Source organism: Phalangium opilio, unplaced genomic scaffold (assembly GCF_054372755.1).
Source record: "Phalangium opilio isolate 3A_F unplaced genomic scaffold, DU_Popi_V2 ptg000037l_1, whole genome shotgun sequence".
Lineage (NCBI taxonomy): Eukaryota > Metazoa > Arthropoda > Arachnida > Opiliones > Phalangiidae > Phalangium > Phalangium opilio.
In genome coordinates this window covers 7693986-7716892 of record NW_028324160.1, presented here as the reverse complement: position 1 = coordinate 7716892, position 22907 = coordinate 7693986, and the positions used below count along the sequence as shown (strand labels likewise).

The following is a 22907-nucleotide window of genomic DNA, read 5'->3' as shown; positions in this document are numbered from 1 at the left end:
CTGGGAACTTCTGAGTGTTCTTTTATTTAAAATATCTTTGTGGATCGTGAAGTTAGGCCCCCTTTCCTACATTTAAATTTTACGGTTACAAAGGTATGAAAAAACAAACATTTACGAAAAAGCAGCAAAAAAGAGCATTTAGTAAATGAAGACACTCAGAGAAAGTTAAACCAGCAATCAGAACACGCGTATTCATCCATGGATAAGCCTAAAGCATGGCCACAACTGAAAGCTAGTAAGCTTTCAAGAAAATCACAAACTATTAGAGAAATGGAAAAAGTTGTGGAATGTTTGACGTTAGTAGTTCAAAATAAGGATGCGGTTGACAGAGCGGTAAAAGAAATTTCCAAAATAGAAGAAAAGGATGTAAAAATGGTTCCTGAAAACGTAGATGACATAATTATTAACATTAACATAAAAGTTGAAGAAATTCCCAAAACGTTCCTTTCACCTGACGCCTATTTAGCCATTATGCAATTAATCAATGTAAAAAGGCAAAATTGGAAAATTTTCTCATGCACTGAAGTGACGACTCTAAAAAATATGGTAGAATGTCATCTTTTCAAGAAGTGGTATCACTGACAATGTGTTGGATATACTGAAACCAACATAGATGATGACTCTGTTTGAAATGTCTGCGTTGGGGTGTAACTGGCGAAATTTAAATATCTGAACTTTCCTTTCCAATGTAATTTTTGTTCTTTTCTAAGTTTTCCCTAAAAAACATATTTTAATATCAACGCTCAATACAGGTTTAAAAACAGTATATACCTTAATACGAAAACTTCTCCGCTTCATCATTATTTCTCTGTTGAAAACTAGGAATTAACTAAAGATTGATATGCAAGCCTTTGCCAGATAATCGTTACTGTAGCGAACTTTTTTTGTTTAAAAAATTTGAATTAGTTCCTTAACCAAGTGACTATTCCAAAATAATTCACTATTCATATATTAATTATTTTCAAATACTCTGAATTTAATAAAGAAAAAATATTATAAGTCCTTAAAGCATTATTTGAAAGAGACGTTAACTATTAACATTATTATTATAAACCATTTAACAACATTTTTATTATTTTTTAATATTAGGAAAAAAACCATTTAAAGTTGGAAATACAAAAAATATATTTTTCAAATCACCGGGGTGATATTAAATAATAAATAAGGATTACACGATAAAAACGTTGTTGTGATAAGATTATTCTAAAGCCATAAAAAACCTAAAATTCTCAAAATAAGTCAAGTTTCTTTCGTTACGATAAAATATTAATATTGAATTGAATTGAAAAATTGTTTAATGTGTATAAAAAGAATCATACAAAGATTCACGAGAATATACACTTAGTGAACACATCATAGCAAAATAACAAAAATATTACATATGTACAAGACGTTTAACTCAAAAAATTAAGTTTCATTATAAATTATGTAGTTGCGTATTACTGACAGAGAATATGTCAAATTTTCTTTTAAAAGATTGCAAGATCTTTGCATCCTGTTAATAGGGATTAGGCTTGAGCTGTTTATATAGAATGTATCAGGGTTGATTCGTAAAAGTCGGGGAACATTAAAATTTAATTTTTCAATCAGAGAGGGTATTGGCATAAAATTATGTAGCAATTTGAAAATAAATTTGAAATCAGCGAGTAAACACAGACTTTTTATAGTAGGGAGTCCAAGGAGATTAAGGATACCTTCATAGATATATTCTAAATTTTTATGATAGCTTCTAAAACAATACTCTCTATTACTATTCTACTGAACACCCTCTATTTTAGCGAGAAGGTAGGCGCTACAACCCCCCCCCCCAAGCAATCCAGCCAAATGTTAGTCTCGATCTGACCAGTCTTAGGAATAGAAGCCGGAATTGCGAAAGAGAATTCAATTTCTTAGTTAATTTGTATGAAACCGCGAGTGTTCGCCGGCCACGGTTTACCCAGAAGTGAATATGTTCATAAAAGCATAGATCAGAAAGTGAAGAACATTAAACCTTTCCAGCCTTTAGCAACGGCATTCGTGTAAAATGAGAAGCAAGGGGGGACACAAATGGGTGGTTGGTGAGCCTCGTTTTCAACTACCAATCGAATCAGAGATATATTGGGTCATCGTTAATGTCACGTGACAAGCGGAAAGTAGTTCGCGATGGTAGCGGCTCCTGGGGATAGTGGGGAATACTATTGTGAAATCGGCTGCTTAACTAGGCTTAACGGTTGTTCTTTTGCGCTCTTTCGGTTCGATCGTCGTGGAATTTTGAAGTTTCGTTAAGTTGAATTTTGATATTGTTTTTCAATCATTCTATTGCACCTTACGGTTTCCGTCTTTATCAATCAGGAAAAAGTCATCCTTTTCGTAGCTTTCTAAAATGTTTGCTAAATTCAAATCTGACATTTTGACAACTGGGCCGATTCCCGACTACCTAAATGACTAGATTATATTAAGCCTTGGAATTAAACTATAGCAGACGACATGAAAGTAAAGAAATAAGTGAACTATATTTTCGAGCCAACTTACACATGTACCTTGTGTAAAACTAAGCGAAAGTAACTCTCCGCCGCGGCATAAGACCAACTCTTCCCGTCGCTCTGTAAGGGGACGGAAATCTTGAATCGATTATGGGGAAACTCTTTTTTCACGTTGCGGTTTAGGCTTCTCGTTCTTCACTTTCTGGTTATCTATGCGCTTTTGATAAAAGTAAAGTCTGTGGTCAAACTGTTCGCCCAAATCTTTAATAACATCTTTTCGAGGTATTTTGTTAGAATCGATGACGTAATTCGTGATCACTTTTCGGCAATCTAAAAATATTTAATCTAGTAAAGGATTTCAAGATTTCTGAAATAAGAGTCCAAATCTCAAAACACCGTACTCCGTACACTAAAATGCCAGCGTCGCCCCCCTTGGACCAATGGTATATTGCATACGTTTTGCAATCTGATAACGGCAGATGAAGAAAAGCAAGTAAAAACAGGCATCACATGCGACAGAAGTCTTTATCATGCCAAAATTTATGAATAAAAACTCATACTTGATGAATGATATCTGGACCAGAAAATTCTTCTAACGTTGCGTCACTCTTCAGGCATTCCAAAAATGAAGCATAGCTGTTGTCCATAACTTCAATTTTTTCGTCTTTACTCTTTGCCAAAGCACAGTAACAAGACGATACTTTTGTCTTCCATTTCAACTTTAGTAAAGGGGACCGTAATATTTTCCGAATTCCGATAAATTATTTTTGAAACAATCTGAAAAAATTAACACCGCGCGTAACTACTAACGACAAAAAGGGATTGGCAGGTCAGGATGGTAGGATGTAAATGATTTTCAATTCTCTCTTCCCTAACGATTCGATACAGGAATGGCTTTGGCTGGGCCATGGGGAGATCTAATCCTTTAGTCTAACATCCCTATAACATTGAAAAGTTCCAAGAAATTAACTTCACTGCTAAACGTGACCTTCAGGCGAATTTCTGACCCCCTCTTGAGGTTATATTCCTTACAGTAACTCACCCCGTCCCAGTTTTTTTTTTCGCCTTTGAGTTTCGTGTTGTGGGTCAGGAATCCGTGGGGAGGGAAGGCACTGTCATCCAGTCGACGGTCCAACCAACTCCATAAAAGGGAGGATGAAGAGGAAAATGAAGTTTTTTAATCGATTTTTTTACTATCTGCATTTCTGCTATTGAAAGAAACAAGACTAAATTCAAAAATATTTTAAAACCAAAACAAGTTAAGACATTGTTGATAGTAGTGTGATCAGTCAAGTAAAGCGCAATTTAGGACGATATATACGTGGTGCTTGCCCATGGGACCATGAAATATTATAAAGGGTGAGACAAGGCGTTGCGTGATTGGTCTGAAAATTTATGCAGAATATGGGAAAAAATTGAAACTAATTTCGATTTTAAAAATTATTGGGATATATTTTTTGCAGGTTTCACTATGTAGAGAGGGCCTAGACATAGTTTAGAAATGTATAAATGTATATAATTTTTTTTCACCGTCCTTTTAACCATTCCTATTTTATTGAAGATTTTCTGATCTTACCTTTACTTTCAAAAGAATATTTCGAAGTTTCCTAACATTTGGTAAAAGATTGAAGATTTCCTTACTATCCTGGTAGCAAGAATATTAAAGTTGGTAATTTAGATCAGAATTAGCAAGGAAACTATGGCGAATTCTGGTTTGTATAGCTGTGTAAGGGTCACCTTTCATTCAAAGAAATTTGGGACGCTTTTAACTCACATGCAAAATAAGCATTCACACGATCCAAATTTTAAAGTTGTTTGTGGCCTTGAAAATAAAATCATATCATCGACACTTGAGACAAACATTACGGATTTCTAAATGATACAACTGGAGAAATAGACGATTCATCTGGTTTTGTGCAACAGGATCAAAATGACACGAATATAGAAAATGTTGAGGACCCACAAATTGACGACCCTGAGCTGGGCCCGAGGGATGAACGCCAATTAAAACCGTCTGAAGTTCGTGAAACTCTATTAAAAATTATTCTGAAATACCGCGAAGCGCACCATTTGCCTCGGACTGTTGTGGAAGCATTAACGAATGATATATTAATTTTTTGTGAACACCTATTAACAATGAATAAGGAGAATGTGTTGAGTGTCATTCGTTCAAAAAACATTAGTATTGAAGAACGTGAATTGCTTTCAAAAAATATAGAAGTTTAAAGTGCTTTTGAAAGCTTAAATTCGAAGTATAAAATTAACGCAGTGATTAAGTCTGACTACGGATTAATAGAACCAATACAATACACATTTACGGAATCATTGAACAAGGAAGAAAAAAGCTATTTTCACTATGCTCCTATAATTAAAGTTATTCAGTAACTTTACTCCTTCGATGAACAAGCGGGTAAACATGAAGATTTCATTATGATTCCACATGAAGGTATCGGTCATTTTCTTCAAGGAGACATTGCAAAAAAAATTATTGTACAAAACACAAGCTTTAATCAAAACACGCTTCAGCTTCAAATTTATCTCGACGAATTCGACATAGTGAATCCGCTTGGCTCGAAACGCGGCAAACACAAAATTTTGAGCTGTTATTTTTCAGTCTTCAACTTGAAGCCAAAATATAGATCAAAACTAAGCGATATACATTTACTATTTTTGGCGAACTCGAAGGACGTTGACGTTTTTGGCTGGCACGAAGTGCTCGCACCCCTTATTTTTGATCTTAATGTAATGTCAAGGGAAGGCATAACAATTGAAAATCGGGCCATTCTTTTAACAGCCACTGTTGCTATTTTTTCGGGGGACAACCTTGGACTCCATAAACTTGGCGGATTTAATGCCTCCTTTAGTTCGGGAAAAATATGCAGATTTTGCGTTATTTTAAGGAAAACATTTCGACTAAAATCAAAGAAAATTAACTACAATTAAGAACGTTAGATCGCCATCTATACCATCAGCAAAGTATTGCTAGATTTCCGAGTGAAAAATCTATTTATGGAGTAAGATTTGAAAGTCCTTTGATGAACATCTCTGGTTTTGACCTTACACAAAATTTACCACCAGATCCTATGTACGATTTAAAAGAAGGTGTTATCCCAAACATTTTAAAGCAAATATTGAATCATATGTTTCTCAACACTAATTTGAATCTTGATGTTCTCAATGGCATCATAAAATCTTTCCGATTTGGGAAAAGTGAAACTAGTAGAACCGAAACCCATATCGAGCGGCAATAATGGGTGAAGGGCGTTTAAAAGGTTCCGCAAGCGAGATCTTTTGTCTATTTCGACTGCAACCTTTCCTCTGTTTTGAGTATTTGCCAGGGGACAATGACCTTAAATGGGATGTTTATATTCAACTTAGAGAAATTGTTGACTACATATATGCAAATCATTTACATAAATCCTTCTTCCCTAAACTTCAAAATATGATAGAACTATTTTTAGATTCAGTTTTTCGGGTGTTCGGTAGTGAAATTATGACTCCCAAATTTCACTATTTAATTCACTATCCGAAAGCTTTTATTAATAATGGGCCTCTAAAAACCCTATCTTGCCTTCGTTTCGAGGCTAAGCACAGATATTTCAAAAAAATTGCAAAAGTTTCGAATAATTGCAAAAATCTTACTAAAACATTGGCCCATCGACACCAGTACTTACAGTGTTATAACATGATAGATGAACAGCCCTACGGTGTACAAACTACAACAGCGGGGAAATTTATCTGCAAAGATGCCTTGCCCGACAACTTAAAGCCACTCCTCTCCGAAGATTTTCCAGAAAACGTTTACTCATCTACAAATGCAATTTTTTATAATGTACATTATATAAAACATTGCTTGATCATTTTCGAAACTGAAAGGAATGAAATTTAATTTTTCTTGAAAATTAAATTCATATTCCATATACATATGCCACTAATCATTGTTGGTACAATATTCGCAGTTGAAAGTTTTTCTAAGCACTTGCACGCTTATTCTGTTATTGAACAGAACCAAAATTGGGTACTTCTTAAAGCAGGAAATGAAAGACAACACGATATGTTAGATATGAATTGCCATTTTATTTTTGTAAAACAAATGTTTATTTTTGTAAAACAAATGTTTCTCTATGTCACCACACCTTCTATGAAGAGTTTTTTGATAATACTATTCGCCTTGACGTTGCCCACACAAACCTTAATATTAGTGCAACATTAGTTAATTATTACATATTAGCACAAGTGACACCTTATAAAATACAGGAGGTTTCAAAAAGTATGGTAGAACCGAAGTACAGTGGACGGTTTTGAGTCGAAAATGTTCCAAGACATTTTGAACTAAGGACCAACGTTGCCAAGTTACGATTTGAGTGTTTTATGGATTTCCCCTTAATTAAATTAGCATCGTCTTTCAGTTCCTTTCTTAAATAAATGGGGTCATCCGTAAAACATTGCAATCATAACTTGTTTAGGGTGTGGCCCTTAGGACAATATGTCACAGTACATTTTCGACTCAAAATCACTCGTAGAACCCACTGTTCTCCTATCCTGCCACCATTTTTTTAATACCCGGTATTTTCTTACTTTTATCATATTTTGCCCATGTTTTCGATGAATTTGCAGAGAGTATGACTGTATTATTCACATCTTGAACAAAGGCCCTTAATGAGAGTTTCGGGAAAAACATTCCACCCCGATCCTGCTGTTTCAATTCCGTTGGTAATTGGGCTTCTTTTTCTTCATCACTTAGTGAAACTTTAAAGCACAACCTGTACACTTTCCTGTATAGTATCCTAGTCCTTAGAGTCAAGCGTTTAGATTCTTTTAAACGTTTAGAAACTTTCCACATCTCCCCAATTGTTCCCCCGCCAAGTCTCAGAATTCCACTCAATGTTTCTTCCTTGAAGTTCGATGGGCTGACTACAATTTCTCTAGGCTTTAGAGATTGCACATTTAATTCAGATTCATTCACTATCACAGATGAATTTAAATCATATTCATTGGCTATCACAGTCGAATTTAAATCATCATCGCTCGTATCACAGTTGTTAACATCAGTCTCAGGAGTGCAGTGAACATATCTAATGTTTTCAGTTATCATATTAGACCAAATGCCTAAAACCATACCAAATAAAGTGATAAACCGAAACGCACTTACCTATAAAGGCTGCACATATAAAAATTAAAAAGCTTCATCACATCTTTGGCTTCAGGATCATCCTCTTCACTGAAATCGAAAATGAACTCCGTTCTAATACCATTGCCGTTTTGGAGATAACTGAATACTTCACACTCGTCCATTGCAAAAGTGTGAAGCTTTCCCAAATAAAATCCAAACTTTTCTGATTGTATAATATGCTTGTGATAGTTAAATCTCTTTTTGATTACGTAATATGTAACTCTTTATTACTATCACAATTAATACTGTCTAGAACTTTCTGAAAATACATTTCAATCCGTGGGCCTAGGACCCTACACTAGTTTGATCGGAATTTCTAGCAGACTATATTAAAACAGCTGTTCTTGTCACCGTTTCTCATTCGTTACCTCAAACCACAGGACACACCTTAAAGTTTCGTTACTTGCCCGATGCTGGCGCGCAAATCAGCCTGCCAGCTCAAAATGAGAGAAGCGCCGTAGGTGGCGTGGTGATCGGGCCTAATAACAAGTTGGCTAACAGAAATGGTTGCGGATATGGTTAGTGTCCAAACTTCCAAGGATAAGAAGTCACTAACTTCTGATAAGTTTCGAAAAGCTGTTAGTTTTCGGAATGCTTCTAAATTAACAGGCATTTCTTAAATGAGAAACTTACCTGTTTTGTTTTTTAATTAATGAACTCTAATTTTTAAAATTTAACTAACTAAGATAGTACGTCGAAAAATTTTTTTTTGGGTCAGATGTCAGCCTAACCTCCTAGCGCGTTTAAACTTATTTCCCCATTTTCGTTCTCATTGATAACTAGAACGGCCTAGCTTTTTGCGTGCTAATAAGTTACGTTGATGAATTCCAAACGTTTGATCTACGTGGAAAATTCCTAATTTCATAGCAGACGACAGTAAGGCAACTTTAATTAATTACTTTGGTATTTCATCCGAGCTTGAACAACTTTATTTGGATTTGCTAATTATCAATAACACCCTTAGGAACAAATACTTTGTCATCAGGTCGAATTTTCGTCTAAAAAATTAATTCAGGTAAATAATTACAGTTAATAGAGGTTTTTATATCTTTTGAAGTAAGTTTTTCGACGTTCTTTACGAACAAGGCTTAAGTTGTATTTTTAGTTAGTCTATGTAATCAGTGCCTACGAGATAGGCATTGATGTAATTATAGTCTTTATAGTGTCTGTCCTCTTTAAAGATTATTAAAAAGGCGGATTTCCAGCTCTCATTTGTCTTGGAATTCTGTATATAGTCTGCTCCGTTTTATGCTAGAAACATAGCCTAACCGGGTTAACCCTAGGTTTTTTATGCTGTATTTACCGTGTGCGCTTACAATTTGATGTAAAAAATGGCATACCTATTCAAATTATTAACGTGTTGAAATAAAGATAGTTCTTTTCACCCTGTGAAAACATCGAAAACTTCAAAATACTACTGTTAAGATGACAAAAAGTTTAATATGTTTTCCCTACGGCAGTTAAAAGAGTTGTGGTGTTTACGTTATTGCAGTTTAACTATTTGTTACCAACAGTGGATTTTGTTAATTCATAAATATAAGTAACAGTGGTGCTGATTAATCCAGGAGGACAGTGTCGTTATGTTGTTTAATTAGTCAAATAATTTCCATGGTTACATAAACGCAGATTTTTCCAACGTAACCACGTCGGCAACGGAGGGTAACGTTGTTTGCTATCTCTACAGTTTACATTGCCGTTTGTTTATTTGTCTAAATTGCTATGAATTGTTTAGGTATTTAATTTAATTACTGTTATTGAAGCCAAAGTTGCTAAACTATAGAATCACATCATTCATTAACATATGTTATAGATGATCTTTATGTTACCGCAAATTTAGCATGTGGTATGATAAAAATTGAACACATTGTGTTGGCAAGAATGAAAAACTTCTAAACTTTACAATTAAGGTGATTTGAAACTCATTTTATAAGCTTAATCAACACTGCCAAACCTCAATTTTATAATTAATGTGTAATTAACCCAAAACACGAATGTTTTTGGTTAATTCATGGATACCTTATAATTAAACTAACAAATTATAATTAAAACTACACTCAGCCTCCATTTTCCTGTTCAATTCTTACACTTAAATAAATTTTCATTTAAAAGTATTTTTCCCATATTGAAAAGAGAGCTATTGAAAAGGCGCGAAATTTAAAAGATTTTTTGGGGAGGAGGGGGTACAGTATGTGTGCCTTTTTAACAGGAGTATTGTTAAAATTGTAACACTACAGACCTTGTATTTCTAATGGAACCGGCAATACCGCAACGCTGAGCCGAAAAACCAGGATGGTAATTGCTTGGACCTATCGGGTGAGGACATTGGAGCACCAAAAACATACCGCAGTGTCACTTGTTGAACGTTAAAGTGACCTTCATCACTTTAAGTCCCATGACCTGCTCAATCTGGCAATCTTTGAAAACTCAACTTTGAGGTACTTTCGGTCCCTTTTGATATACAGTGTCTTCAGTGTAGCAGCTAAGTAGTAGAATTACAGTAGTTAGTCTCGTTTCCTAGCAAAATGCCAACCTATTCCATCCAGGACAAATTGGACAGGATGTTTATTTTGGGTGAAGGTCGCAGTTACGTTCAACTAAAGGTAGTGCTTTATGCCGAAGCCAATTCATGCTAATAGTAGAGCGGTGGAACAAGAAGTTGCACGAAGCACTGTTTGTGCCAGTTTACACTCGCATCACTACCGACATTATCATACCCCCCTACATCAAGCGTTAACGGACGAGGATTTTATAAGACGGCAATACCATTAGTCTTACCATGCGTCATGAGCGAGAGTCATAATTTTACTGCTTGCAAATGTATTGCAAGACAAGGACAGTCGTCTGGAAGAGTGCCTAAACCACAATGGTTGAAACGTCGAATATTCTAGGAGAGCGGTCGCTCTCTTAGATAAGACTTGATACTGCCTCTAATGCTAAAGGAGGGTTCTTTGATTGGCCGTAACTTTTTTCGTATTGTGTTTGCTGCTTTGAAATTTTGCCAGTGAACTAAAATTTGGGCCCTAATTTTGTGGTTAAAATTTCAAAGAGATCCAAGTAATAGTTAATTCTATGAAGAAAAAAGTTGTTAAGGGTGGTTTTAGAATCCATAAAATTAATCCGACATTTGGTGAAAGATACAATATTCTTCCATAGAGATAACATGGGATTTTTTTGAAAAATGACCTTAATTGGGATCGTGTATAAAGAAAACTATTCATTCGTTACGTTTGGGAACCATCTTAAATGAAAGATAACAGTCCATAGATGTGCCTTCCCTTAGTTTTATTAAGATAAATTAAGTTTAAGTATTGATTTTTATCATTATTAACACATACTATGACTTACGTTGTTTTGGGTACTGGAATTACGGCGTTTTACCACTGTTAGAGACACGCATTTTAGCCCTAATTTTTTATATTGGACTTACGGCGTTTTTGTCGTGATTCACGCCGTTAGAGGGATATTAAGCAAGAAAAACATGGCGTTTGAGCTCTCGGTTAAAATTAAAATTTTGGAATTGGAATTAAAGTGCTGGCTAATTAGGTATGATTTTTATTGTTTTCACAACAAAAAACGTCAATGAAATTTTCTAAAATTAATTTAAAATTTAAAAGCCAACAGAATATTTTATTATTAACCAATTTCGCTAAGCCTCGGTCAAGGTAGCGTTATGTTGATGTTAATCATGTTATAGGAATAGGCAGCATTAACTTCGGTTGAGATAAAAGCCAGACATTACGAATACTGTTGGTATGTTCAAATTAATTATTAATCTTACTGGTAGATCAATTAATTACTACATTATTATCTGTGACAGCTAGGACACATCAATCAGCTGAAGGGGTAAATTTTACACCTTGATGATGAAACCTCCGTTGGCTGAACGCTAGCGACAACTTTTCAAGGGAAATAATGACAAACAGAACTTATATAGTCTTTCATTTAATAACATTTTATATTTGCATTATATAAATTTAAATTTCGTATTAAACGTGCAAAAGATTGCTGTTCATTGGTTCTCTAACATGTTTTCTTAATTTTTCGACATACTAACGTAGCTTTTGTATTTTGAGGGCTCGTTTTTTTTAAAGGCGCTTATAACACGATGTATAGTTAAAATTATATTTATTTTGGTTTATGTTTAATGTGTAACACACTGTTTAGTGTTACAGTGGTTCTGCAACTAAGCCTTGATTCTAAAATTATCGTAGGTAAATATAAAAGAAACGAAAGTGTTCATTTTCAAAAATTGTTTCAAACTACAACACTTACAGGTCTTGGTTTTGGTTTTAAGGGGATCCATTCTCAAGCTCTTTATTTCATAACGTTTTTTGTTTGGTTAATTAACATACATTTTGGTTAAATATGTAATACACTAGTTTTTGGTAAGTTTCAGAAATTAACGGAGCCAAATGACAAAGAGATGGATTTAATAGCTTTCATTTCAACATAATTATAACCATATAGATTTATTCATTTAATAACTTTTTGCGATTGAAATTAGGCCTAAAAAGTTCGGGGGTAAGTCTGGGATATTGAAAATGGGCCTAAAAAGTCAGGGGAAATTGAAAACTGGCCTAAAAAGTCAGGGACAAGTCTAGGAAATTGAATAATTAACATAAATTTTGGTTAAATATGTAATACACTAGTTTTTCGTTAAATATGTAATACACTAGTTTTTCATAAGTTTCAGAAATTAACGGAGCCAAATAACAAAGAGATGGATTTAATAGCTTTCATTTCAACATAATTATAACCATATAGATTTATTCATTTAATAACTTTTTTGATTGAAACTAGGCCTTAAAAGTCTGAGAAAAGTCTGGTATATTGAAAATGCGCCAAAAAAGTCTGGGAAATTAAAAATGGGTCTAAAAATTCAGGGGAAAGTATGGGAAATTGAAAATGGCCGGGCCTAAAAAGTCAGGGACAAGTCTGGGAAATTGAAAATGGAACTGAAAAGTCCGGGACAAGTCTGGGAAATTGAAAATGGGCCTGAAAAGTCCGGGACAAGTCTGGGAAATTGAAAATGGGCCTGAAAAGTCCGGGACAAGTCTGGGAAATTGAAAATGGGTCTGAAAAGTCAGGGAAAAATCTGGGAAATTGAAAATGGTCCTAAAAAGTCAGGGAAAAGTCTGGGAAAGTGAAAATGGTCCTAAAAAGTCAGGGTAAAGTCTGGGAAAATGAAAATGGACCTTTTTAAAGGTCAGGGTGAAAATATATTAGAGGGAAAGTCTGGATAACAGTATCAGGGTAACCAGAAAATGTGTTGTCTGACTGTCTGAGATTTGACCAAAGCCCCAAATGCGCCTAGCTTCTTTAAATTTAGAAAAATATATATACAGGGTGGCTTCGGTATTTGTGGCCAATAGCTTCTATGGGATAGTATTATTCCACTGAAAATAGTATGTTTCCTACCATATTGTGTTGAAGGATTTATATCGTGAATAATGTAATGCAATAGACTGCTGTAATCGAAATAATGTTTAACGTATTGCCTACAGTTTAAGACTTGATTGCTCAGTGTAAAACAAGTATTTATTGTGGACAATCGTCCCTGATACTTATTAACAAAATGTACGGTGTATGGTAATTCCAGGGAAGCTAAAAGCCTGTACGCGCAGAAATATCCAGATAGGCAGCAACCAAGCCGGAATCTTTCCCGAAGATCTTGGCAAACCTTTCGACTGGCGGTTCGTTCAAAAAACGTGAAAGTCAACCGCGTTCCGATAGAATAGTAGGAAACAGAGACGGAAATCATGTACCTGTGGTAGCACTTGCTCGTCTTCATCAGCACCCATGTACAAGTAGTCGAGCTGTTGCGACTGACCTTGGTTGTAGCCATCACACAGTTCTAAAGATTTGGCATGCACATCACTATCACCCGTACAAACTACATCTGCACCAGGGATTGCACGACGGTGATAATTTAAAACGAATCGACCTTTGGTTGTTTCTTCGCGAACGTATTCAATACGAACTCAACTACCTGTCTACACTCCTGTATTCTGACGAAGCCACGTTTCATTGCGATGGTACTATCAATCGGCATAACATGCATTATTGGTCCGTGGACAATCCGCATTATCTTCGTGAACACAAGCACCAGGTTCAGTGGAAGACAAATATCTGGGGAGGAATTGTTTTGAACCACGTAATAGGTATTTGTTAGTTAAATTGTCTGACCTACCAAATTCAACCGTTTTATTATCATAGGTCCGAATTTTTTTGAGAGAAACGTTGACGGCATCTCGTTACCTTAATTTTCTTCAAACGGACCTTGAAGATGCTTTAGACGAACTACCATTGGCCACAATACGGACTATGGTCTTCCAGCAAGACGGGGCCCCACCTCACTACGGTGTCCTTGTCCGTCAGTGGCTAGATCTTCGCTTTCCAAACCGCTGGATAGCAAGAGGGGGTCCTATACCTTGGCCTCCGAGATCACCCGATTTGACGCCAATGGATTTCTTTTTATGGGGACATGTGAAGGCCAGAGTCTACGAGACTGCGCCACCTTCCTTAGAAGAATTACAAGTTGGGAAACCAAAATAAACCTCTCCGAGCCGAGACGAATTTACTTTCTAAACACAGGTCCACCAGCATATGAGAAAAACCGGAAATACATAGTTCAAATTGGCGAAATAATGCCAAGATCTTTAGCAAAGGCTTAAGCGTTTAACAATTTCCTTTGTATCCTCAATTATTCTAATGAGGACCTAAAATGTATCACTGAAGGGTGTATTTTACTTTCGGCTCACTCTGAACCGTTAACACCTCCTATAAGAGGAGGCGAAACAAAGACATTTCCAGTTTAAATCTAGGGTATCTTATTTCACAGACCCAATCGTTTCAGCACTTGTGGATAGATGAAGAATTAACAACCATATTATCTAATGAATATAAGAAATGCGATTACACTATATATATAAAAATAGTAAAGCTGAATTAAAAAGTAAACACCAAATTTGAAATGTTAATATCAAAAGATGTTCTTGGAATATTAAGATGAAACAGAGCTTTATAGCTACACAACTACTTAAAGAATTGTAATGCCGAAAAGTATTTAAAATATTTCCATTTAATATTCTGCAAAAAGGAAATGTTATCGTTTTATAAGAGATCTTATCATCATACTCGCAATTTATTAACTTTGATGTGCGTGTAGTGTTTCGATTTGGATGCAATCTTCATTACTCGTTCTATATAAACTCTCACTTGTGTCATTACATAGAAATAAGTTTATCTTAAATAATTAATTAAATATGAATGATATTAATTATTTTAATCGCCAGTAAATAACTTTAAAAATATTTAAATCGTTTAAAATAAAGTTGTTCCTATTATCTTTCGAAACTTTGCTAATATTGACATTTAAAGTGAAGGGTACCCCTCTTGCCCGCTTTCTTCAAATTTTGGGGTATATATACGATCCGTTTCCATTATAATAATAGATAAAAACGCATTCGCGTGAATCGATGGTGGAAGCCCTGCCATTGGGAGGCTAGACGTTTCTCGTAACCCTAGCCGATCGCCGCGTATATCTTAAAACCTAACGATGGAGAAGAAGCCGGAATGAACAAAGACCTGAAGATGGTGGTGCATAGAAGCTGGTGTCAATGTGGGATTGACGAAGAACAGAAGATAGTGGTGCTTACGAGCTAGAAAGTACAGGCTAGTGTCAATGTGGGATTGACGAAGAACAGAAGATGGCGGTGCTTACGAGCCAGCAAGTACAGGCAAGTGTCCATGTGGGATGGACAAAGACTAGCAGATTGTGGTCCTTAGAAGCCAGTTAGTAAAGACGTGTTGGCAGATGAATGGCCAAATTTCCGTGAACCGCGAACGCGTGCCGGAAATCGGGTATTTGTTTGCTCCGATTTGTAAACTGCGAAGGCGGTCACGTGAGGTCTGACAGACAGACAGACACACAGACACGTCCAGTGCAATACCTCTCCGTGACGTCATCGTCACTCGGAGAGGTAAAAAATCCGCAACTTAACTTGGCAATAAAATGTCCTACAAGACCTAAATCCCAAATACACGCTAACATGTTAAATTGTGGTTAGTTAAAGGTAAGGCACCTGTTTTCTATTGATTTTCCTTTCCTACACATCACAGGAAGTTAGCTTCTCAGGGGCTAACCGACACGGTTTTAGCTTTACTGACAAGTGACTTTGTATTTTACCTTAATTTTCAATGGGAAAACGCGTTTCAGTTGACAGTAGAGGGGTTACTGACAGGTTAGTAGTGCTGTGCGAGTACTCGATAAGAGATTTTCTGAGACTCGAAAAAGTTTCGAGTATCAAACCAAGGCTCGATAAATTCTCGAACCTGCTTTTGGAAAGCCTTGACATCTGAAAATAGGATGTAGTAGCTATAAAAATCTACAAAAAGGAATTCTTATTGGTTAACAGACGCACATTAGTGCTCATTGGGTAGTTTAGATCAAAATGCCAGTGCAATGTAGTAGGGTAGTAGCTCCTAGTTGGTAAAATAGTGCAAGTAAAAGTAACGAAATACTGTTATAGGCGCGTTTACTACTATTATTTTATTTATTTATTTATTTTTTAAGTTTAGGTTAGAAATTTTCGTTTGGAACTTTGCGCGAAGTATAACAATGGCTACAAGTGACTTCGGTGAGGAATGAGATTCCGAAGAAGATATTAATGGGGAATTAAGTTAGTTAAATTTAAAGGGAAGAAGACTTATACCGTCTGGGAATTGATGGAAGTAGTTGTCGATGATCAAAATTACACCAAATGTCTATTATCAGAGCAATAAATTAACAGAAAGTGTGAAAACACTTGAAAATCAATTCCCAATTACTCGATAAATACTCGAAACAAATTTTCCAACTACTCGATACTCGATTCGAGTACTCGAGACTCGGCTCGATACTCGATAAGGGAAAATTTCAATACTCGAGACTCGATTCGAAACCAAAAATTCAAGGCTCACACAGCCCTACAGGTTAGAACGTATTTTTCGCTCTGTTTGTATGGGAGAACTTGTTTAACTTGACAGTAAAATCAATACTATCGTAGACTTAACAGTGCTTTGAGGTTAGGTTGACGGTAATACAGGTTTGGGATATGGTTTTTCAGCGGATTTAACGTGCGTATTAAGGTAAATGTAACTTTTGCTTTTAATTCAGCGATAATGTTTTTCTCTCTGATTATAAAATGGGTTTTTAGAAGAGTATCATAACAGGGTTGCCAGAAAATGTCTCAAACTGAAATTCGGTAGCTTAGACTTATGCACGGTTTTCCTTGAATATAAGTACGATTTTTTAAGTATGATTAAAATTATTTGTCAATCAATATTAATAGGGATATTTGTTAAGAATATAATAATAAAAAATCTTAATTTCGAAAATAATTATTAATTTTAAAACATTTATTGTAGAAAGTCCAAAGCAGCTGGAACACGTGTTCAAAGTTGATTTCAAATTGAGAAAACCCAATCAAGAATTAAACTCTAATCCCCTGACGTTGTTTTAAATCTTAAATTTCCCTTTATATTTTTTTCCCAAAAATTAATAACCTTTTCATTGACCCTTTGGTAACCCACGCGCAAAACAATAATTGCCATGTTCTAGCAGCACTGTTTCCAAACTTAAAGTTAAGAGTTGCGTGACAAAATTTTAAAAATAGACCCTCAAAATCTTATATTTAAATGAACATATAGTTGCCAGTAAATTGTAAAGTTTTCTTTCAACCCCCGCCCCTTTACATAACTAATATAACGAAGATTAAGATTATTTCGACATAAATACTACAAGCAGTGTATATTTTCAAGTTTGAAACATACAATTTAAAGATTAATTTCGTACAACTACATGCGTATCGTATCAACACGTGCCAACTGCTAAGCTACAACAGAAAGATAATTCATTATAGCTATTAAAAGTATAGTAGATGATTAAACCTACACAGCTCAAAAATATGATGATGATCATCATCATTATAAAAAAACCCACAACAACTTCTCCACTGAAATAACAGACACTTTAGACTGGCGTGTTCAAAGAGTGAGAGCGTCTTTGGATTAAGAAAAGCGAAGATATTCAAAGAAATAATCTTTCTATTGGCTTGAGTCAGTGTCTATAGAACATCAAGCTGTTTCAAGGCCAAATAATACATGTCACCTCTTTGGTTTCCCTATATAATTACGTTACGGCTTGGCAAGCCGTGCCTACAAGTTCATCATCACAATAGAAGTTCATAACAGGTATGGATTCGCAAAAAAACCTTTTTCGGGCAAAAGTTGCCTCAACGTTGTTAAAATTTAGAACAGCAATGTTTTGTTACAAAAATTATGTACTTGACTATGTTGGGAGTTGGGCGCACTCCTGTAAGCCAAGCTTCTGGGCGTCAAAGTTTTGAGGGAATAAGGGACTTGTCAGCATGCCTACCCTACAGGAACTGACTACCCCGCGTCCGCGGGTGGTGAAATACCCCAAATCCGCCCTCCTTCACCACTCGATTAAACCTCAAGTACTTCACTCGTTACTCTAAAATACCAACTGATTAACATTGGACTTCAATTTTCGTCAAAACGCCTTAAAGGTAATATACCATGATGGTATATTACATTATTTAACGGACGTTTGCCAAACAAAACAAGGTCGAGGGAACCAGTAAAAAAATTATGCCAATTAATGACGTTAAGCAGTAATGCCATCAATAGTAGTAATAGTAATAAATATAGAAAAAAAACTAAAATCAACTGGATTGAGGATGTCGCTACTAAACACAAGGCACCTCATTAACTCTCTGAACTAAACTGCAGATTCTACACCAAAAAACAAAATCAAGCGCGATGGATTCAGTAAAAAAAACTACAATAATTGACATTAACTACCAACGCCATCTGAGTTCAATAGTAAATAAATATAGAAAAAACCTAAAAACAACTGGATTGGAGATGTCACTAACGAAATACAAGGCACCTCATTAACTCTCTGAACTAAACTGCAAATTCTACAATAGCAAATCAGTACCCTTTCAAAAAGCATCTTTAAGTATATTAGGAGTAATTAAACAAACTCCCCTTCCCTTTTTTTATACCTTAAAAAAATATAATATTAACACACATGCTTACTATTTTTCTGGCAATTATAGTCTCAATTTGACAATCCTAGGATTAAATGTGTGTAAATATTTTTTCATCATTGAATTGTTCACTTGAGAGATTAACAAATGATTATAGGCATTCATACGATAATGTTGAACTCTCACACTTTTTAAATCCAACCTTCACGTATGACTGTCTTTGAACATTTTTTAATCCCTCTCACGCATTCATTGTGAAACTTACATTTTACGTTCATTTAAAATTAATTATAGTTACTCTTAGCTTTTCCCTGTTAAGGTCTATTTTTTGCCAGCCAGGACGCAATCACTAATTATTCTGGGCAAAATTTAAGAATAGCCCCTGCTCTTCCAAACTTAATAAATCATATTTATTCTGAATAGACTTTCTGGTGTCAAAAACAATTTTTCTTGGAAAGTTATGAATCAAACCCTTTAAAATATGCAAATTTCAGCTTTAAACGTAAAAAACAAAATTTTTATTAACTGGAATAAATTTATAATGAATACCATAATTATATAACAACCAGGGAAATTAAGCCCAAACCTCATTCGGACAACTATATTTAGTTTTGGGAGAGAAGAGATGGAAGTACAATACTCCTTTTAAACACGACTGTGTAAGAACGGATACCAAAAATTGTTAATGGGGCAAGATATTGTATTAAGAGGTAGAAATATATGTGGTCAGCATAAATAGCACTGTCATAGACAGTTTACAACAATGGAGAATTCATACCATTTACACCAGAAGGCCGGGCTACCTGGAGGACAGAAAGCCGCTGCTTTTGCGCTCTAGATATCCTGACCTTCTGGTGTAAATAGTTTGAGTCCACCATGAGTGTAAACTATGTATGACTCAATAGGAGTCGGGCAACCCTGACTTAAACGGACAAAGACAGAAGCCAAATGTTCTCGTGTTACCGTTCAATGTCAATAAAAATATTGGGCAAATCTAATTAACACTTTAAAACTACATGCCTTAATATGAAAGCCATAACTGAATGAAACTGGGATTCTCGACTGAAATTCTGATTCTTGACTCCGGCACTTGGTGAATTCGGTATTTGATGGTAACTTTGCCTCTTGACGGTAGCTCTGCTCGTTGTCGGTAATTTCAATCCTTCAGGGGAACTAAGGTACTTGACAGCAACTCCAGTACTAGTCCCAAACTCTGGTTCTTGGCAGTAAATCTGATGCTTGAGCGTTTCTCCTTGGCAGTAAATCTGATGATTGAGCGTTACTCATTGATAGTTCAGGAGAACTAAAGAAATGATGGCTGAAATGAAATGTTTGAATTATATCAATTGCACAATCGTCCTCTTAAAAGTATAAATAATAACATTCAAATTTCTTTATATTGACGCAACAAATATAAAAAAACGTAATAGAAAGAATAACAATTCTTAACAAAAGGGTAACAGTTAGATTGACTCACTCCACAAGACAATTTTAGTTAGTTGAGGTAAATATACTAGTCTCAAAACACTGGCTGTTGATCTTGGCCAGCTCGACCCTTCCAAAGAACCATGTGGATGTGGCATCATGGCGACGACTTGAAGCTTAGGCCTCGGACTTTCAAAAATCTATTGTAATCTTATTGTTCATTCAAGGAAGAAATTAACACTTTAATATCGTTTATAAATATTTAAACTTTTAACTTTTACGAATATTTTAAAAACTATCAATCACAGATTGCAAAAGTTTAATCTCAAAATACATCGCACATGATCGCACATCCACACTCACCAAGAACCGGCAGAAAAATGGGAATTGGATTGGAGCAGTAGGGCTGTTCGATACTACTCGATGCCAACTTGGTATCGAGTACTTCAATCTTTCGATACCGGTATCTAGTACCGTTTCTGAGATCCGATACAGGTATCGAGTATTTTAAAAAAATCCGAAGCATCGAGTACTTTTTTCCCTATCTTCCCCCCCCCCTGCGATCTAACGATGGTTTCATTTTTATAACTTGTGGCCAATCATTTGCTATATATTTTATCACGTGAATGTTTCCCTCATCGACATAGTCCCAAGAGGGTCCATCGTCCGTTCCTAGAGTTGACTCTTGACTGACGTCACTCGTTCTTGTATTAGCTTGTTCAACATGCGGCACCCGCGTGTTGCATGACGTCACTGTCATCCGATGCGCAATTTGCGAAGTGATTGGCCACCGTGGCCACGGCGCATGCGCTCAGGGGCGGGCCTCCCCTAATTTCTCGCGGATCCGGGTGAGGGTGACGGACTCAGTCAGTCAGTCTGCAGGTATACGCCGTAAATTGCCGCCATTAATTATCTGCGATGATGACTCGATGAGGTTCTTCTCTTCTTCTGTTCTTCATTCAACTTCTTTGTTTAAATTGTCTGTCGCTGTTGTAAGTTTAAACTCCCAAGTGCCAACCCCTAATCGGAATTAAACTTAATAATTTAACAATGTTAAGTGAGTATAACTAAAAATAAGTGACGCGGAAAACCACATTTAATCATAATAGGCTATGGCGGCTAGCTATTATTTTTTAAAAACTTTAAGCCTTTGCGCTTAGCGGGAAAGCGTGACGTCGCGCGGCGGCGTGAGAAGTGAGAACGACTTAACGAAATCAAGCAATAGTAAGCTATGGCGGCTACTCATTTTTTTTATAAACGATAGAGACATTCCGCGTTGGGTTTCGTCCCAGTTCTTCAATTTGTCGATTGTCAGTAATCAATCGTTGGTTTAATTAAAAGTAAGTATTGAAATACTATGTATCAAGCTTGTGAGTTAAATAATTTAATGTTTTGATTTTTATTTTATTTATAATGCAGTTTAGTTACAAATTCTTAGAGCCTGACAATCCTAAGATAACATCGCTATTTTTGCATTGAATTTACGAATATACTAGTGAACTACAATTACTACTTAGTCAAGCGGAGTCAATATTCAAGGTCCTCTTTTGTGTAATGGTATGAAGTGAAATAATTGCAATATTGTGTCCTTTCCGCTGTATGTAATTAGTAACCACTATTTGTTTTCAGTAGTTTAGGCATTCACATACAATGCAGTTTAGTTACAAATTTTTAGAGCCTGACAATCCTAAGATGGCATCACTATTTTTGCATTGAATTTATGAATCTACTAGTTAACTACAATTACTACTTAGTCAAAGGGAGTCAATATTCAAGGTCCTCTTTTGTGTAATGGTATGAAGTGAAATAATTGCAATATTTTGTCCTTACTGCTGTATATAATTAGTAACCAATATTTATTTTCAGTATTTTAGGCATTCACATACAATGCAGTTTAATTACAAATTCTTGGAGCCTGACAATCCTAGGATGCCATCGCTATTTTTGCATTATAATTACTACTTAGTCAAGCGGAGTCAATATTCAAGGCTGTCTTTTGTGTAATGGTATGAACTGAAATAATTGCAATATTTTGTCCTTTCCGCTGTATGTAATTACCACTAATTATTTTCAGTAGGCATTCACCATTTTCTTGAATGCAATTTGACCATCTATTATTTGAAGTCCATCCAAAATTCCACTTTTGGTTCATTTACTTTTGGTTCATTTACTTTTGGTCCATTTATGTACATTTGAAGACTTCTACGTTTACATCTCTAAAGCAAAGAAATATGTGATTATGAAAAGTCCACTTGAAAATCTGTAAGTTCGAAACTTGGATATTGACCAGTATTGAACCTGGGAAAGCTGCAACTGCCCTTGGAAATCTAAAAGTCATCCCACACCTAAATTCCCTTAAAGAAATTCGTTATTTTGTTATTTGAGAAAGTCAATTTTGTTATTTCTAAAATTTATAGTGGAAGTTTTATAGTCCATTTTAGGTTAGATTCATTTTACACTTGTTTAATTGCAAAGACAAGAGTGATGTAGACCCTCTTCATAGTTAATAATGTGGTTGAGAAGTATTTAGTATTTTTATTGTATAACCAACCATAAATTATTGGTATACCAAAATGGCCCCCATTAAGAGAAAAAGTGCAGCATGGGATCATTTCACTAAACGAACTAAAAATATTGCGGCATGTAATTATTGTGACAAACTTATTTCGACATCTGGTAACACGAGTAATTTACTTAAACATTTACGAACTAATCATCATCTAAACGTTGAATCCAAGACAGACCAACCTGACCTTTTAGTACCAAAAGCCCCTACTGCACTTTCAATCG

At 35.4% G+C, this 22907-nt stretch overlaps 1 long non-coding RNA gene across 2 annotated transcripts; it reads left to right on the top strand.

The window, feature by feature from the left end:
- Positions 1-21520: 21520 nt before the first annotated feature.
- Positions 21521-22583, top strand: LOC149684097 (uncharacterized). 2 transcript variants are annotated; one of them, XR_016384221.1, is made up of 3 exons: positions 21521-21911; positions 21984-22123; positions 22195-22583. It is a non-coding gene; the product is annotated as an uncharacterized LOC149684097 (long non-coding RNA). The 2 variants fall into 2 exon arrangements; XR_016384220.1 differs by having other exon boundaries at positions 22192-22583.
- Positions 22584-22907: the final 324 nt, after the last annotated feature.